The 16380-nt window shown below is 41.5% G+C and overlaps 1 protein-coding gene across 2 annotated transcripts in view; it reads right to left on the reverse strand.

Annotated features, from left to right (window-relative positions):
* Positions 1 to 6526, reverse strand: part of WDR47 (WD repeat domain 47) — a 41834-nt gene extending 35308 nt beyond the window's left edge. Inside the window, exon 1 of one of the 2 annotated variants that reach the window (XM_081325325.1) lies at positions 6327 to 6526. The gene's annotated coding sequence lies outside the window, so the exon portion shown is untranslated. The remainder of the gene's footprint in view (positions 1 to 6326) is intronic. The other variant, XM_081325326.1, reaches the window with a different exon arrangement.
* Positions 6527 to 16380: the final 9854 nt, after the last annotated feature.

The raw sequence follows: 16380 nt of genomic DNA on the forward strand, positions 1-16380 counted from the left end.
TGAAGAAGCGCTGATCCTGGCGCTTCCGCTGAGCCCTGACAGCCCTGCAGCTCCAACTATCTCTCACTCACGCTTCTGCGGTGCTGCCACCGGTTCAGCTCATTTCCCTCCCCCCGCTACCACTTTTCTAGGATGGTCGCGTATCACCTGCCAGGTGCCAATGTACCACAGGTGGTACCCGTACCACTGATTGAAAGTCCTGTGCTAGAGAACCCTGTTGCTAGGTGGATTAAATAGATATTCAAACATAACTGAACCAATATTTGTTTTTTACTCTTTTTATATAATCAGGATTAAATAAGAATAAAGAGCCATCTAAATATTATGACTTGATCTAAACAGCTTTCTGACATAGATCACCTACTAGATTAGTAGCTTCTAAATTTTATGTACGTAAAATGTGAATTTGGACGCAGAACACAGATATTTGATGCTCGATATATAATAAACTTTAATGAGGATCACGTTATCACGTTTGATATACTGGACACTGCCCTCCTTATCACAGAATTCTATTGTTTTCATTTTTAAATTATATACCCCAATTATAGGAAGATTCCATCTGCTCATTTGATAGCAAGTATTTGTGCATGTACTTAGCTCTTTAACTGAAATTAAAGGGAAATAGAAATCTTTTATTTTAGTTTATATGCACCTTAATAAAATTACCAAAGGAAGACTGATATATTGAAGACACTGTAGAAATAGTTATAAATTACTAAAAAAAGATGGGTCCTTCATATTTGTTGCTGTCCTAACTAGTAGTGCTCAACTAGGTGGACCAAGAAGAAAAGTCCTACACCACGGGCATCAAACTCGCCACGTCACGTGATGTGTTGCGACATATTGTGACTTTTTGCATTGCAGGCAACAGGGTGAGCGCGGATTCGGTATGATGAAACCGGCCTCTGGCCGTCAGTTTGACACCACTGTCCTACACTATCTTAAGTATGCCTCTCATACTAGTTGGACTAACAGGCGTGTATAAAACTGTTGCATTGCATTTGTTCTTCGCTATGGGTATCCCCTAATATAGGGCAATATTAGGGTTGTTCTTTTTAACAGTTTAGGCATATGAAGCAGGTACAGACAGGATAACAAGGAAAACTTATAAAAATAAAGTTATCCCATTCCAAAATAAACTTTTCAGGTGTCTGTATTATTCAAGAAGGGTTATAGAAACGTCCACACTGCTACTGTTTTTATTCCACAAACCCTCTGCCTGAAGACAAATTATGACTATATTCATTTCTGCTAAAGTGAACAGTTGAGAACAAGGAATGACAAGTTACTGCCCCCCCTCCACTGCCTTAGTTAGGCAGATTGTGGCACAATAAAACTCCTTCATCACCAATACACAGAACAAAAAAAAGGGGGGGGGAAGGAAGCCTAGCACTTTGTACAGCTTCAGAAGGGAAAACAGACAACAACTCTACTCAGCTTCAACTTCAGCTCTTTTGTCTGGACTACAGAGGAGGATCTATAAAGCCCTGATTATCATTTCACTTACAGGAACTGAAGCTCAGAAACCTGAAGGAAAGTTGGGGCAGGTTTTCCTTCTAATGTGGAACAGGAGCCACGGAATCCCAAAGTAACAATTTGTGGTTGTTTCACATACTACAGTTGAATCAGAAATAAATCAGATCAGCTGTCCAACACCACAGACACCATGGAAACAACAATATGATTTCAAAGTTATACAGAATGCTTATGTAGAAATGAAGAGAAAAAATGCTATGATTTAGAAATGATAGAAAATAGCTGGGAGTTTGTTCTCTGAGCTTACTGTTTAGCTTCCAAATTCGATGAATTCATTGAAGCCTGGTATTCAACCAATGGAGCTATCAACAAACGTGTCGATTTGGAGCCAGCCTATGAACCCATAAGGAGCTGTGTCAATCGAGTGACCAACCAACAATGGTACCACCTCTTCACTTGGTGACCTTCACACACAATGACCAGCTGGTCACACAACTGGTGACATGGCATGACCAGCCAGTCACATGATAGGTCACACAGCATGATAGGTCACACGTAATGACCAGCCAGTCACACGACCTACCGACCACATGACACTGGAGATCAATAAAAGTGGTGAAGAAGTGAAACAAGATGCTCCAATCCAAGTCCCACTGAGGATGTAACCTAGCCTGGTGACAAAACCAAGCTAAAGAGCAAGCTTGGAGAACAAGCCAACAACAACAAATGATATCATTTAAATAAATCCTGTTAAACGCACCATAATAAGATGCACCCAAAATTGATGCACCCAACTACTTACAATATTCCTTCTGTCCTTCCAAGTGGCTTCTAAAGAATCTGGAGATTGCTCCATTAATTTAAAAAAATATTTGTACAGAAAGTAAATACAACATCCCTTGGACAATATATACTGAAAAAACTCTAATTGTTATTAACTGTAGAGGGTAACTGTAGAGATATACAGATTCTGTTGCCAAGGCAACAAGGCTAAAGCATTTTTAAGCCCAAGTATCCAGATAACATTCAGAAGTGGCTCAGGTAGACAGACTTGAAAGATTCTATCTATTCCATCTCAATAAAAATAGTTGTAGACATTCTGTGGAGTTGATTTCAAGGTCTGGTCTTTGTAGTGGGGCTGACATCAATAGGGGCACTGAAGAACCAGAATTTAAATTGATTTTCACTTTGTTTTGTCTTATTAATGTGTGACAGCTGGTATCCATGGCCAATGGAGCTGCTCAACTGACTGTTCATAACCCAATAGCTCAAAGAAGGCAGACACAATTAGATTTAGTTATCATTTCTCCTTTCTCTCTTGAAAGTTCCTAGCATCAAACTAAACAGAGAAATAAATTTTGTAATCAATCTATAATCAAGTGTATAATTCTATAATCACTTTCAGCTTTGTAGCTAATCTTCTATTCAGCTACCATGTAAATCCTTGAACAAATAATGTTTTTTTCAGCATTATTGCTTGCCAAGGTGTTAAAATGGCTTGTTTTCTCCTTTCCTCTCTAATCCTTTTATTTTGTGTATTTATCTCTTTTGCCTTATGTCTTTTATAATGTTGTCCCAATGTTGGATTTATCTTACCTCTGATTTAAAAAATATACTCAGAGCCTTTTTTTTAAACTAAAGAGCAGGAGAAAAATGCTACTAATAAATAAAAAGAAACTTGGTTTTGGAATGTAACTGTTGGTATTTACAGCAAAACACAAGATAAGGGCAGCAATAGCAATACATGTAATATTTTGAATTCAGAGCAACAACCTATTCTACAGAAAAAGCAAGATTCAACACCTTTTCTTTAGTTTCTCCCCAAACACCAAATGTAGTCCTTTTCTGTTTAGTTTTCAGAGTTATCATGCTGAGATAAGCAAGCCTTATCCTTCATATTATTTATTTACATCATTCTGTTGGAATGGAAAGAATAATGAATGAAAGAAAGGACGTATATAAGTGTTTACTTCTGCAATTTGTTCCAATTTCTTTACCAGCAGTGGAACAAGAAACACTTGTATTTTCTTCCACGAAATAAAGTAATATTTTGCTTTTGCACACTCCTGCACATGTCCTGCTAATCACAGACTGGAGATGCCCCAGGAACCATATTTGAATGTTTGTAACTCACCACTGACCCACCCAGCAATCAGCCTAAACTCATTCTTTTTGCTTCAATTTTAAAATGGGGCTTCTGCATAATCTATAAATGACATATCATAAAGAGGCATGGTTACTGGCATGAGCCTACTCTGATCTTATCAGCTATCTGATCCACTGCAGGCACGCACTCCCTTCTGTTCTCTGGGCGCTTCATTTTTTCAGCAATTTGTGTTTGCCAGTGAGAGATTCATACTCTTTCACTCTGTCAAAAATGTCTCTCTCCCATTTTTTTTTACCAAACTGTGTGGCAGAAGAAGGGGAGGGGAGGGTCTTCTGGTGCCAGTTCTCCCAGGAAAAAGACCTTTCTCTACAGAGTGATGATTGAAAAAATATATTCTTCACTGCTTTCCTCCAAGTTGATCTTTAGTCTTACAGTAAACTTGCACCTCTACAGATTAGACACTGCAATGTCTACTTAATGGAGAGTATTTTCATATACATTCAGTGGTCTTTTAAAAGAATCACCCCAATAGTCTTGGTTTTGCAGCAGCTACTCAACAGTAGGAATGGACTGCTGCTCCATCTGTCTGCCTCCCCCCCTTTCACTTGGTCCCAGAAACAACCCTGGAAATTTTTAGAGACAGAAATTTTAAGACAGTGCTTTATTGTGAACCACTTCTGTACAGCAGGTTCAACAAAGGGAAGGAAATGATAGATAAGATGAAACAACTTTATAGGTGGCTTAGGGACAGATGTGGCAAAACTAACATTAAGCTGCAAGTGATTTAGTGGAACAAGCAATTATTAAGCATAATAGGATAATAATGAAACATGCAATAAAGAACCATGCTCAGCAAAATCCAACAGTGTGAAAGGAAACAAGAAGGTTGAATTAGGATAAGGAAGGCACAGGAATAGGGGCATATGACATAGGGGAGAAAGAAACATGGGGACCAAGAGTGATTTAGATTGCATGGGGGCATTGGAGAAGTAAAAGCTACATATTATGTTTTGAGAAAAATGCTCCTGAAAGAATATTACCATGACTGGCAACACATTGGCATGGATGCATTTTATGTGCTGGGATGGGATGACTGAGACTGTTGGAATGGAAGTAATCTCAAACAAGATAAAGCAGTAGCTTTTTTGTGATGGAAGTGTTTCATGATTGGACTTGTCTAGTATGAGAGCAATTTTGTGAATGGCCAATTCCTGCAATTGCATTCTGAAGCTTTTAATATTTTCTCTAAATGCCATCTGTGCCTAGATGGCCAGTAGGGTTGGGGTTGGAGGCTCCTGAATATTTAAAGTACAACAGATGGACAGGAAAGGAACCGGTATAAGGCGATATATTATTTATCTGCAACAATAGATATAGAAGAAGAGAAAAATAAGTTACAAGCAGATCATCTTTTGTTTAAATGTACTTATTTATTGTATGTATGTGTATATACGATAGTGCCAAAGTGAACAGACTCATATGGATAACCACTAGTATTTCTCTATAATTCTGAATGGCACGTTATATTCCATAAGGTTTGTGGGCACAATTTTATATTCATAGCATCCTTAATGTTTTCAATCAGTTTGAATGAACAAAGAACAAGGTATTCCATTAAATCAATGAGTTACCATAACCACTACCACATTTCCAACTATCTGTTCACAGCTGTCGGGGTTAAAACTTTTGTATAACCATAATGCCAATTTTTTATTTGTATGCAAAATGCATCTGAATTCAGCATATGTGCATTCTCATTAATACATCTCTATTTTATTTTTTTTACTGCAGCTCTATCATGCAGACAAAGGATTGTTAAAACTATGTGATGTCCAAGTCTCTTAAGTGATCTTGAACTCCTGCTACAATACTATAGGTTAGAAGAACTGCTTGATGTGACATGATGCCAATCTTTGCTACAAAACTGCAGGCAAATAATTCTTAATACTCTCAAGAAACAAAAGCAGCCATAGATTGCTTTCTTAGAAAATCAAGATTAAAAACCAGAGAACAAGCAGAGCTCAGAGGCAAAACACTGCATCTTTTTGCAGCGACCGGGCAAAGATTTCAACCATTGAACTTCATATACTCTTATTTACATCCAGCCTTCCTGCTTCCTATCCAGCACGCGAGATCATCACCCGAAGTAGTACCTAAAGCGCAGGGAAAAAGCCAAAAAAGAGCAGGTGCTATTAAAAAAAACAAAACCCTGGGAGCTTTGCTCCCGTGGATGCTGCAATAACAAAAGAATGCAAAGAGCGTGCACAAGGTAGAGAATAAGAACCAGACGCGCAGCCACCTCAGTCACGGGTTGGGCAGCAATGGCACACAGAAACACACACAGACAAGACACCCCAACCCCGTCTGACCTGGAAGGCAGGACGGCAGGGGACGACGCGAGAAGGCAGGCAAGGTCGCCAGCGAGAGTTAAAGAGCTTTCGTCCTTCCCTCCCATTCGGCATCAACGCAGCCCCGCCGAGGCTGTCTTCTCCTCCCCGCCGCGTCGCTTCCTCCACCGCCGTCCACCCTTCGATGCCTCCCGCCAGCCCCGACGCCCGATCCCCAGAGGCCTCCCTCGGGCCTTCTGCATTCCCCCCCCTCCCCTAACTCCGGCACGGCTTTCCCAAACCGCTTCGCCTCTTCAGCGTCGCCACCCAGCGAAGCCCTGCTCGGCGGCTAAGCCAAAAGACCCGCCGACTCACTCCTGGGAGTCGCCCCGCGCCAAGCCAGAGAGACTCACCTACAGGGCGGGCCTTTCCCGAGCCACCGACTCCGAGGGAAAATCGGGGTGAGGGAGGGAGACGCACAAAATGGCGGCAGGAGCTTCCCAGGGGTCTGGGAGAAGGAGAAGAGGAGGAGGAGGAGGAGGAAAAAGAGCCCGAACGCGGCTTGCGGCCACCAGCGCCCACAAACGCGGCCCGTGCCGGCGGGTTGCTTCGCTCGCTTCCTAGGACCCGAGAGAAGGAGGAGAAGGAGGAGGAGGCGGCGGCGGCGGCCCGGCTGTGGTTGTCAAGCGGCTTCTCCAATCGCTGGCCGGGAAAGCGGCTCCGCGGGGCCCGGCGGCGAGGCTTGGGCGGGGTGACAGCGCAGCCGCCTGAATGGGAAAGCGACGAAAGGGGCGGTGAGGGCGGGCGGGGGCTGCCTGGAGGAGCTCCGAGGAGCGGCGTTTCCCAGGCGTCGGTGGCTGGACCGGAGCCCAAGCCAAGGAAGAACAGTGGATGGGGAGGCGGCAAGGATTGGGTTGGGAGGCCGGCGGGACGCGGCTTCATGGGAACGGCTCCCGTTAGTTTGAGCCCCTTTGCCTTTATTCCTCGCCTCGGAATCTGTCCTTCCCCCCCCTTCCCCGAAAGATGCGAGCGAGATCTGGCCGTCTGGAACGTGCCACTTGGGAAGACTTTCCCACTGCAGCGATATTGATTTATTTAGGGTATTTCTTAGCCGCTCTCTGGAGCCAAAGGAGCCCCGGGTACAGTGCGAATGGTACAGTGAAATATCCGTGGGTTAAAAATGAAACGGATGATGAACGCTCGGAGCAATACCTAGGCCAGGGGTAGGCAACCTCGGCTTTTTTATGACTCATGGACTTCAACTCCCAGAATTCCTGAGAGTCAGCATAGCTGACTCAGGAATTCTGGGAGTTGAAGTCCATGAGTCATAAAAGAGCCGAGGTTGCCTACCCCTGACCTAGGTAATCTAACCGCCGTGCGTAAAAGAGCTCTTCTCCTGACATGAAGCAGGGAGGGTAAAAAATAATAATAATAATATGTAGAGTGATCGTCAAACAAATCTCATTTTACGAGCCGTGGCGCCACTTTTAAAGAGGTTATACTTCTGATACCTCCCGTTCCTTCTTGATAAAGGATGCAGAACCGCGCCATGGAGGCTAGTTGACAGGACTGGTAAAAGGTGGTGGTTCTTTTGATATTCGCGCCTACAGTAAGTTTAGGATGGCAAGCAATCTCGTAGAACTGAATTTGGCAAACTTTGTTAGTGGGAAGCAAACCGGCTTGGCGGGGAAGCTGGAAAAGTAGGAAACAGGATTGCCACGCCTCTTCTTTCTTCCCACACAACTCGTTCTTTATTAAAATTAAAATGTTTGTAAAACAGGTGCCGCACACCTGTAATTATATAAACTCTAGTAGACGTTCAAAGCAGTTTAAAAGGAAAGGCTGCAGAGATGTACAAAACATAGCCCCATCCATTGCCATTTATTAACATTACCAACCGTAATTCATCCATTTTGGCTAGATTACAGGTTTTCCCCCTTCCCAGCCTGTGTTTACCTGTGGTTTGGGGGAGAGAATATTCTAAAAATGAGGATGTGGAGTGAGGGGTATGGATATTACTTGCATTTGTTTGGGGGTGGGTTTTTTGGGCAGGTTGTCATCTTTTTTAAGAATCCATACCTTACATTTTTCTCTTAATTGTTTAAAATTATGCATTTGGCCTCAAAAGTAAGGGGCCAATTTTCATATGAATTCCATGGAAATGTGGAACTTGCAAAAAAAAATCCATTCCAGTTTCACTTTAAGCTATCCTTAAAGTGAACTTTAAGCTAGTGTGTCCTTTTCTAAGATGTTGCATTCCATTTAACTGTGTTTCCTATTCTTTGAAAGGTAAGGTATGTAGCTTTTCATGCCATGCCCACTACATGGGAATCCCCATCGGGCATTTTGGAATTTTGCATCCTTTGAAACATTTTACTAAATATTTGTAGGCCAGCTAATTCTTTTCTAAATGAGTAGCAAAATCATATATAAGAAACATATAGAAAACTGATAGCTAAATAGTTCCTCTACACCCAGATGATTTGCAGGACATATTAAAATAGCTTAAATAGTGACAAAATAGCTGATTTGGTACAAGCCTTAAAATCTGAGCATCTTTTAGAGATTGTAGTAAGCAGACATACTGTATGTGCTATGTCCTTTAAAGGTAAACCTGACATAAAATTATTGAGGGTGGGTATATACATTAAAGGTACAGGTAAAGGTTCCCCCGCACATGCGTGCTAGTCGTTTCCGACTCTAGGGGCCGGTGCTCATCTCCGTTTCAAAGCCGAAGAGCCAGCGCTTGTCCGAGGACGTCTCCGTGGTCATGTGACCGGCATGACTAGACGCCAAAGGCGCACGGAACGCTGTTACCTTCCCACCAGAGTGGTCCCTATTTTTCTACTTGCATTTTTACGTGCTTTCGAACTGCTAGGTTGGCAGAAGCTGGGACGAGTAACAGGCGCTCACTCTGTTACGCGGCACTCAGGATTCAACCCGCTAAACTGCCGACCTTCAGATCGACAAGCTCAGCGTCCTAACCCACTGAGCCACCGTGTAACAGAGTGAGCGCCTGTTACTCGTCCCAGCTTCTGCCAACCTAGCAGTTCGAAAGCATGTAAAAATGCAAGTAGAAAAATAGGGACCACTATGGTGGGCAGGCAACAGCGTTCTGTGCGCCTTTGGCATCTAGTCATGCCGGCCACATGACTACGGACACGTTCTCAGACAAGCGCTGGCTGTTCGGCTTTGAAACGGAGATGAGCACTGGCCCCTAGAGTTGGAAACAACTAGCACGCATGTGCGGGGGAACCTTTACCTTTACCTTTTATATACATTATCTCACAGACAATGAAACTGCTCTGTTTTCCTTTCTAAAGCACTATTCCCTTACCTGTAAATTTGAGGTACTTTGAGCTTCTGACAGCTTTTTCCTTCTGATTAAAAATATGCCTACATGATATTTTGTGAAAACAAGTTAGTCATATGAAATAAAAAGTCACAGTTAGTGAGACCTTAGCAGCTTATTGTAGTGTATAAGCTTCTGACAGGTATCTTCGTGTCCATTCAGATCAATTTTTTGTTCCTATCTAAGGGGTTGGTATTTGAGACCTGGCTGCTCTTTACTTCATATAAAGTATTTTTTCATCTTGGATATGATATTTCCATTCCCTCTCCTTTGTATGAGTGTGTTGTAAACTATTGTTAAATGCATACAGCTTATGAAAAACCCTAAGGATTCTAGTGGAAATTCTTATTCACCATACAATCAGTTTGGGGTTTTTTTGTGTATATCAAACCAATTTTAAAAAAAGGATAGATAGCTGTAACTAAGATGCCTCTTTTATACTTTCTTCTTTTAAACCGGAGTTTTGAATACTTTCTGAAGTATTGTTTTTTTACTGTATTCCACAAATTGTATAAATGTATGAAGTAACAGGAGCATCATCGATTGTGTCCTTCAACAAGTCAAATTCTGAAGACTGAAAAAGATAGGCAGTATTTAAAATATCTTGTTTAATTTATGTCTCATCCTTATTGGGAATATTTTTTTTATTCCTGAATTTTTCTACTGATTTTTAAAAATAAAATTAATAACCACATTATGGTATATTTTCAAGAATAAATTTTCTTATACTAAACATCAGGAGCCAAAATCTCTCAGCTTCATCATGTCGTAATAGTTGTCATTGGAAAAGGCTCAGAAGATCACAAATAGTATGAATGTATTCTGCTTTTAATGTTAAAATGCAGGGTTGTCTTCATCAACTGATTTATTCTGGAGAATATCAAATAGCTAAATATGAATGTGCCTCAATAGTTGTGTCAACTAGTAATTCTGCGGGTGTGTTTCAAGATGTGCTTTTTAAACTATGTGCAGTCATACTGGTAATTGAAGTATGTCAATCCCACAGATATCCTCCATGGTACTACAGGAAAAACAGCTGAGAGTATTTATTTTTAAGAAAATGGCACAAGCAATTAATTTTAGAACTTGTAAATTAGTTGAATGTTTAGTATGCACACTTTCCTTCTGCTCCATAACACAATTTCTTCCTGTAAAGAAATGGGTTTGGGTTTTTTTTGCTGAATCTGTTAAATTTTATTGAGAACTGGCATTTTGTCACTGAATCTCAACATTTTCCCATAAATTTAGGAAGGGCAGAAGGCATAACTGTTTTCTTTCTTTTCATTCCCTTTCCCTTGCTCTTTTTCTTATTTTCTAACTGTATTGAAATATTATAATTGAAAAAACATCCTATAAATTTAAACCACACATACACACACACACTGATAACCACTACTAACCACCTCAATACTTTCTCAAGTGAACTGTTGCAGTATGTCCAAAATAATTTGATAAACATCCTTTCTACACTTAGACATGGGTCACATAATTGTCATATATGTTTCTGTCATTCTAAAAGACAAAGTTCTTAAATCACATCCATAGTAACTCTTGTTTAGTGACCCCAATTTGGACTGGCAACTCGGTCATTAAGTGAAGTGGTCACTAAATTAAGCCATGACTATGCTTATGATTTTCAACTTTCCTTTAATTTATAGCCCTACAAAAGTCATAAATGTGAGGATTGGTTGGAAAGTTACTTTTTCATCATCATAATAACTACAAATAGCAGCTAAACAAGACAATTACTAAACAAGGACCAGTATATTGTAATTTATGATAAAGTAGCACAGGTGTTTGTACGTGCAGTAGATTTATAAGTGCAGAAGACTTGTCCCAATTAACTGCCTCAGTTTAGTCCAGATGAAATATGTACTGTAATTAAATTCAGGGATATCTCTACACTATGCTGGGTGGGACTCTTTGAAAGAATGGGATGCAAATATACTTGGCAATTATTCAGAGAGGTTTCTTATTATAGGATATGTTCATTGGAGCAGACTTATCTCTGCTATCATACTTCAGAAATGTGTGTGAATATGCCCTAAAATACTGATAAAACAAAAGGGAAGTATGCAGTTTGAAGAAGTGGGCCATAAAATACGGTAACTATTCTATCACCCACAAATTTATACCAGACAGTAAAATTTAATCTGAGAGATGCCCCATTTTACCATTCAGTTTGTCTCTATCAGTGCTTACCCCTTGCATTTTAAAATAACTTTTAATTGGGCCACGGTCAGACATTTAATACTTTAATAAACAGGACCCTGCCTTTCAAGCTATAATCAAAATAATATTTTTCACTGTTTTTCGTATGAAAGATAATGGCTTATTGCCAATACATGAAATTGCCATCTGGGAGCTTCTTAATTCCAATTACTAATCTTTCTTCACATTTTCTACTGCTGAAGAAATCTGATTTGCCTTAAATGAGACCATGTAAAACTACAATAGTTCCATTATTAATGAAATTAATTTCTTTACTTTACTTTACTTACTTTACTTTTATTAAATTTGTATACCGCCCTTCTCCCGAAGGACTCAGGGCGGTTAACAGGGCATATATAAATAACAATACAAAAATTAAAAAGGAATTAAATGCCCAATTAAAAATTACAATAGCAATAAAAGACCCATTAAAAACCCTAACGTTCCCCATCAGGCCAGACCAGATAATTCAAATAAGTGGGTCTTCAGACCGCGCCGGAAGGAGCGAAGGTCTGGTGCCATCCGGAGCTCAACCGGCAGTTGGTTCCATAGCGCCGGAGTGCCCACAGAGAAGGCCCTCCCCCTGGGGGCCACCAGTCGACATTCCCTGACCGGAGGCACCCTGAGGAGGCCCTCTGTGGGCACGCACAGGGCGGAGGGGAGTTGACGCCGGCAGCAGGTGGTCCTCGAGGTACCCCGGACCCATGCCATGTAAGGACTTAAAGATCATAACCAAAACCTTGAACCTCACCCGGAAGACAACTGGTAACCAATGTAGCTCGCGGAGCAAAGGTGTAACATGGGAGTACCGGGAAACTCCCAAGACAACTCTCGCGGCCGCATTCTGTACCAGTTGGAGCCTCCGAGTGGTCTTCAAGGGAAGCCCCATGTAAAGAGCATCGCAGTAGTCCAGGCGAGAGGTCACGAGCGCATGAGTGACAGTACACAGGGCATCCCGGTCCAGATAGGGCCGCAACTGGCGCACCAGGCGAACCTGGGCGAAAGCCCCCCTAGTCACGGCCACTATATGGTCTTCCAGAGTAAGCCGTGAATCTAGGAGGACTCCCAAGTTGCGAGCCCTATCGACGGGGGGTAAGGACTCACCCCCCATAAGAAGAGATGGAATATTTTGAATGTCCCGGGATGCCGGAATGCACAGCCACTCAGTCTTGTCAGGGTTGAGCTGAAGTCTGTTCCTCCCCATCCAGGCCCGAACCGCCTCCAGGCAACGGGACATCACATCGAGGGCATCACTGGGGTGGTTTGGGGTCGAAATGAAAAGTTTGGTATCATCAGCATACTGATGATACCCAACTCCAAAACCACGAATGATCTCACCCAGGGGTTTCATGTAGATGTTGAACAGGAGAGGCGAGAGGACCGACCCCTGAGGAACTCCACAAGCGAGAGTCCTAGGGGTCGACCTCTGCCCCCCTGCCAACACCGACTGCGAGCGTCCCAGGAGATAGGAGGAGAACCACTGAAGAACTGTGCCTCCCACTCCCAATCCCCTGAGACGCCGCAGCAGGATACCATGGTCGATGGTATCGAAAGCCGCCGAGAGGTCTAATAGGACAAGGACAGAGGAATGTCCTCTGTCCCGTGCCCTCCAGAGATCATTCACCAGAGCGACCAATGCCGTCTCTGTGCTGTACCCGGGCCTGAAACCCGATTGGAACGGGTCTAGATAATCCGCTTCATCCAGGACCAGGGGAAGCTGGTGCGCCACCACACTCTCAACAACCTTCGCAGGAAAGCGAAGGTTGGAGACCAGACGAAAGTTATTCAAAACAGCTGGGTCCAATTATTCAACATTTACTTTGTTAACAAAGGTCTTTTAAAAGGACCCGTTTGGGTTTTGTTGTTCCGAGCTAGGTTATGCTACGGCAGAGGATCACAACAGAGCAGGATTGGGCTCCTAGAGAGAGGCGGTTTGTCTACCTGAGCCTCCAGTTGCCATGGCAAAATGTATTGGCTGCCATTGTATTGTCAGCAATTGCCCAACCTAATTGTTGTTTTAGAAACAAACAGTGTTTTGTGGAAAGACCTGTACCTGTTGGTGAGGAAATTAATGTGAGAAAGAGAAAGTGCGAAGAGGAGTGAAAAGCAGTGAAGAGTTAAAGTTTCTGTTTGGGTTTGGAGAGAGATGGGAAATAATAAGGAATTCTGATGAAGAGAAGTTTAGATATCAAGGAAAAGCTTGGAGAGTTATTGACTGACTTTACACGGACAATGTCCTGAAAGGGAAGAATGATCTTCTCAGGTGCAACCAACCAATAGGCTATGGTTGGCAGGAAGCTGACTGAGTGCAACAAAGATGGTTAAATTGGATATAAATAAGAAGGGGTAAGAGAATGGATGAAAGATGAGAACCCCTGATATATTCTGGAGATTGGAGACCTGAGTATATGATAGGGGAACTGAAGCTAAGAATGGAGATCAAGGTAGTAGGAACGTAGAATCACTGATCTACAGTTATTTGGATTTATTGGTTGAGAAATTAGGCTTTAGGACAAGTTGGGATTGCTAATATACTTCCCAGGGGGCAACTCTGTATGGGCTGCTTGACTTCATGAATGGATTGGCAGTGGAATTCTCAATGGAACTGCGATATTTTAACATTTTCAGAGGCAACCCACGAGTTCATGCTGGTCTGGTTTCAACCTGTAATGGGCTGTAAAAATAATCTTGAGAAACAGGAGGAGCGTTTGCAGACTAGACCAGGGGTCCCCAATCCCCATTCCATGGACTGGTACCGGACTGTGGCATGCCAGCAATCAGGCCACACAAACAAGCAAAGCCCCATCCACGGGATGCAGGCAGCACACAAAATCACACCCCCTCTGGTCCACAGAAAAACCATTCTCCACGTAACCAGTCCCTGGTGCCCAAAAGGTTCAGGACCTCTGGACTAGACAACGGTCTGATAAATAAAAATTGAGTCCAAAGCAAAAACATAATTTGAGAAAGCATCCCTCCCTAATTCTCTAGAACCAAAAGGTGAGGTGTGGAAAAGTTCTTCCAGAGTTACATGATTCTGTTGCTGTAACCTTATAATAAAAGTAGTAGTAGTATTCACAATTTTGGTTTCCTGATCTGCACTAGCTCAAAGGACTGACACAGCCACAGCCTGAATCATATTGGAGGTCTGATATCTGGTTTTTATCTTAGCACTGGTGCAATATTATTTGAGAATAGACAGAATTATTATCTGTTTCTTATGGCAGTTGGATCACTTTGTGATTGCTATGAAGTTGATAGGGAGGATGGATGCAATAGAATTACTTTGTTTCCAGAGTGCAGTGATGGTTATGATGAGCAATTCTGTTGAATGTTTAGTCAGTCACCTGTAAAAATAAAGTGACAGTGGCCCTTGAATGGGATTCCACCTAATTGGCCTCTTCTACTATAGTTTAGCAATTGCAGGATCCTCCTTGGTTTACTTAAGAGCTCTAGGAGATGAAGTGAACTAGATGTCTAGAGCACTGTTGATGTAAGACAAAGAGTGAATCAGAGACAAGATAAGTAAGTGTTCAGGCCTAGATGGTAATCAGAGCACCAGATGTCAACGCTCCTTCATTCTTATTGCACTCACAAAATGCCATCCAAAACGGCAGCTTAAAATGTGAATTCTGAGGAAGCAAACATGGCTCTGTATCTCATCAGGTCTCTACTTGTAGTCTGGATTGTTTTATTTTTTAAATTAGTTTACATATTTCATCCTTCCCTTCCTAACTGAAGAAAGTCTCCAGGCACATGACTAGGAGATGGGTTTGGATTATGGTAAATGCATCTATGAATAAAAGGGTGATGCCATCTGCCTTGATTAGAAGATGGTAATCATTGCTTGACCTCAAAATTCTGGATATTGACCAGGCTTCCCTTGGAGGAGAGCAGGAGAAACAAATATATTTATTAATAATTATGATAGTGAGATATTCATAAATGTCTTAGATTAGATCAGGCATCACAAAAATAAAGTAGAAATATTTTAAATTTATTTTTCAAGGTTGGGGCAGAGCATGTTTTATACATCTATCTTTAGAAGGGGTATGTGCATAGAAAAGCATTATTTCAAAATATGGAATCTGACATTTTATAAAGAATTCTGGATTTCTTTGACTCTAGGGCTCAAAACCTTTATGAAGAAGGAAATAAATTTATACTCTTGATGTTAAAGAGGAGATTCAAGAGATGTATTTATCAATTTTTAAAATATCTATATGATATAGGAGAAGTGGCAGAACTAGGATGCAGTTAAAAGAGGGATCAGCCTAGAATCCCTACATCTCCACAAGCAGATTAAGTCTAACCCTTCTTGAATTCCATTGACCCTTATCTAACTCCAAGTAGATAACCATTAGTTGAGAATATTCCTGTGCATAGACTACTTAGCAATAAATCAGTTTAATCAGACCTTCACATGTGGACCTGGTCTTTCGCGCCTGATAAATATAGATAGATAGATAGATAGATAGATAGATAGATAGATAGATAGATAGATAGATAGATAGATAGATAGATAGATAGATAGATAGATAGATAGATAGATAGATAGATAGATGATAGATAGTATGTATATAAAATATATACATACATAATCCTGATACAAAACACTGATTTGAACTAGCTTTATATCATTAAAAGGCATTTTTTCTCATCTTCTGGAAACTAAAAACTGAGATACAGAAACTTCATATCAGCTTTTTAGATCAGGGATGGGCTATAAGAATGTATATATACCTGAGAGAGTTTTTACCCTCTTTTATTATAGTATATCAAAGCATTCCTTGCCTGGGAGTTGGGGAACCATTTATGAAGACATGTCTTAGTCAATCTGAGGTGTGGTTAGGAGCTGTCGTAGTGAGGGAAGTCTGTTTTTTTAAGAGGACCGTACATAGAAG

The sequence above is a fragment of the Vipera berus genome (genome assembly GCF_964194415.1).
Source record: "Vipera berus genome assembly, chromosome: 3".
NCBI classification, from domain to species: domain Eukaryota; kingdom Metazoa; phylum Chordata; class Lepidosauria; order Squamata; family Viperidae; genus Vipera; species Vipera berus.